This window comes from Sinocyclocheilus anshuiensis, unplaced genomic scaffold (genome assembly GCF_001515605.1).
Source record: "Sinocyclocheilus anshuiensis isolate Anshui unplaced genomic scaffold, SAMN03320099.WGS_v1.1 scaffold621, whole genome shotgun sequence".
Lineage (NCBI taxonomy): Eukaryota > Metazoa > Chordata > Actinopteri > Cypriniformes > Cyprinidae > Sinocyclocheilus > Sinocyclocheilus anshuiensis.
This window is the reverse complement of record NW_015537952.1, coordinates 373,188-376,451: the sequence shown is the minus strand read 5'-3', so window position 1 is coordinate 376,451 and position 3,264 is coordinate 373,188. Positions and strand designations below refer to the sequence as shown.

At 34.9% G+C, this 3,264-nt stretch overlaps 1 pseudogene; it reads left to right on the top strand.

Annotated features, from left to right (window-relative positions):
* The window catches only part of LOC107664621 (non-canonical poly(A) RNA polymerase PAPD7-like), a 10,307-nt pseudogene extending 8,075 nt beyond the window's left edge, over positions 1-2,232 (top strand).
* Positions 2,233-3,264: the final 1,032 nt, after the last annotated feature.

Genomic DNA, 3,264 nt, shown 5'->3' with positions numbered 1-3,264 from the left:
CCCCCCCCAAAGTGGTACTAAACTGCAGTGGAAACGCAAACTGAGCCGAACCGAACCGTGCCGTACTGAGCTGTGCCGAGCCGAGTCGTACCACGCAGTGGAAAAGCGCCATAAGTGGTGGTAGAACAGGTTGTTTGTTCCCTATTGATGGCCATTCAGAGGTGTCAGTCTATTCTTATAAAATACTTTTTGCTTCCAGTTGTGGTTGTAGTTACTTGTGTACTGTTTTATATCACTCCTTCCTGTTTCAGTCGCACCCTTTACCCAGCAAACAATGTATGGATGGTTTGACTTCTGTGTAGCGTCTGGACCAATCAAAAACACAATTTTTCATTGTATGTTAGACCAGTTTAAGTGTTTATGTAGTATGTTGGACTAGTTTAAGTGTTTATGTAGTATGTTAGACTAGTTTAAGTGTTTATGTGGTTAATAAAGTCTTACTTGTATCACACTTGACGTTGTTCATTGTTTGCTCATAACTGGAGTCACTTAATCATGCCGATTTATGCTACAAGCTCTGTGTAGAGTTAAACAGTAAGAAAGTTATTTCCTTTAACCAGGAAATGAACATTCTTAGAATTGACAGACAGTTGACCCTGAGAGGTCAGCTAAATATCTACAGCGGATCTAAATATTTATAATTAATTATAACTAGTTATGATTAATTATTCATATTTCCCCATGAGCTGATTCGCTACATCTGTGAAAGGATTAGTCCACATGTCTCCGGTTTACTCCAGCTCAATACCCAGCCCCAGTCACTACATTAATGTAAGAGACTTTTGTGATCATCTAGTATTAAACTCCTTTATCATGTCAGTGGTTGGGTATTTGCTTGTTTTAAGGCTTTAATCCCCTTTTATTTATTTTTCCCCATTTGAAATACATGTGCCATCTTTCTGTCAAGGGGAAGACTGTTACACATTAAATATCTATCTATCTAATCATCTATCTATATATCTGTCAGATTTTTTGCTTGTTTGTTTCAGAATGGCCAGAGATTTAAGGGGCCTCCACATACCTATTGTTTAGAGCGTAACATTGTGCCTATCCCCAGAGGACATCATCCTCCGTATGGTCGTAACAGCTTGCGGAGGCGGTGAAGGGACACTGCTCCCATGAGTCTCTGCAGATAGTACCAACCATTTCTCCAAATAATGTGGGCCACAGTCTTTTGGTTCCATATATCAAAGGTAACCCTTCTGCTTAAGATGTACAACATCTGAAACGCACTTTGATTTTTGTTTTGCCCAGTGCTTTATCTGTGACCGCACATTTGGATGTGCCTGTTTTCATTTGTGCATTTTTCTACTTCCTCTGTTTTGTTGTCTTTTAAACTTTTGTTTGTATGACAATGTCTAATACCTTTTTTGTTTATTGATATTCTTTGTTTACTATTACGTTTAGTTAGTTGTTCATCTCTAATTGTTTTCAGAATATTTTTGATAAGTCTTGTCACAGCATCGCTAGGCTGTGATTGCTTTTGTACTGTACATCTTTATGTACCATCTGTGCAATATGGCGCTTTTTTAATTTGTTAAATTTAAATTTTTTTTAAAAATTGAATGCAAGTTGACATTATACTATACAATATGGATTACTTTGTATGTGCGTAGTATTTTATCATGTTCAAATCCATATCACAACCAGTTTTATTGTTGGGATTGTGGTTTTGTGCATGTTGATCTTGTGTGTACTACAAACTACTTACCCATCTGCTGGCAGTACAGACAAGCACTTAATTTTGTGCTGACAAATGGGTTAGTGCTTTAATCGTTTGCTCAGTATCAAAATCATCTCCCCCTTTTCAGATGTGTATTTTCCATCCATATTACGTCTATTTTATTTAACACTTTAAAAGTATCCGATGGATGACTTGAATATGCACTGTTTTAAGTTAACCAATTAGTGTTCTTTGTTTGCACATATGATCTCCTGATTAAGGACATACTATTTTTACTAGTTGCAGCAATGCTCTCCTTAATCAGTTACATATTCACTTGCTTTTGATGCATTTTCTCCACCCACCCTCAGATGCATGTAATGGTCTAAATGTTGTCGTCTTGGACTTCCTATTTTGCCACCAGATGGTGACCTTGCATCCAAATTTTTTTAAATGTAATTTTATATAAATTTTGCCATAGAGTTCACCATGAACAAAACATTTGAGCAAAACATTTCACACTATATATTTATGTTCCAAAATACCTTTTGACGAGATTTGGCACTTCATACCTTGCACGAAAACCTGATTGTAGTTTCTAGAGCCTCTGATTCATAGACTCCATTTTGACCATTGTCAGTATGATCACAAAGCCAGTTCTCGTCTGACTCTTAACTCTGCCAGATGAACAGGGAACACTGAAGGTTTGAACACCAGAGAGGTTTGTTTCATGTGTCTTGTACGAGGAGAGTTTTGTGCCAATACAGTGATTTAGTTCCAGAAATCAATCACTGAATGCTCTATAATGTCTTTTAACCTGCATGTAGGTGCTGTTTGAATGTAGTGTATGATGTCTTAAGTTTAAGACTTTTCTGATATACATTTTTATGTTTTGTACTCCAAATAATTTTTAAAATAAACATCTTAAATTGCTGCTATCACTTTTGTCTTTATTTTTTCTTAAACTTGTGTACTATATTTGAGTCCTCTGTCTCACGGCAAGCATGCGTAGCATAAATTTACACCCATATTAACCAGTTACCATTTTTACACCGTTGTAGCACTTGTTGCACCTGTTGCATTGCAATAATGTGGCAACATTCACTACTAAAAAGTTGATAAAATAGATAAATTCTTTATATACTGTTTATGTGTGTGCATGTATGTGTGTGTATACATATATATATATATACATACATACATACATACACACATACTACCAGTCAAAAGTTTGGGATCAGTAAGACTTGTAATGTTTTTAAAGAAGTCTCTAATGCTCATCAAGGCTGCATTTATTTGATCAAAAATACAGAAAAAAATGGTAATCTTGCAAAATGTTATTAAAATAATGGTTTCTATTTTAATATCCTTTAAAATATAATTTATTTCTGTAATGCAAAGCTGAATTTAAATCAGCCATTACTCCAGTATAATGCGTCACATGATCCTTAAGAAATCATTCTATGATGATTTATTATTAGAATTATCAATGTTGGCAACCGTTCTGCTGCCAAATATTTTTTTATATACTTTTTTTCAGGATTCTTTGATGAATAAAAAGTTAAAAAGAACAGCATTTATTCAAAATATAAACCTTTTCT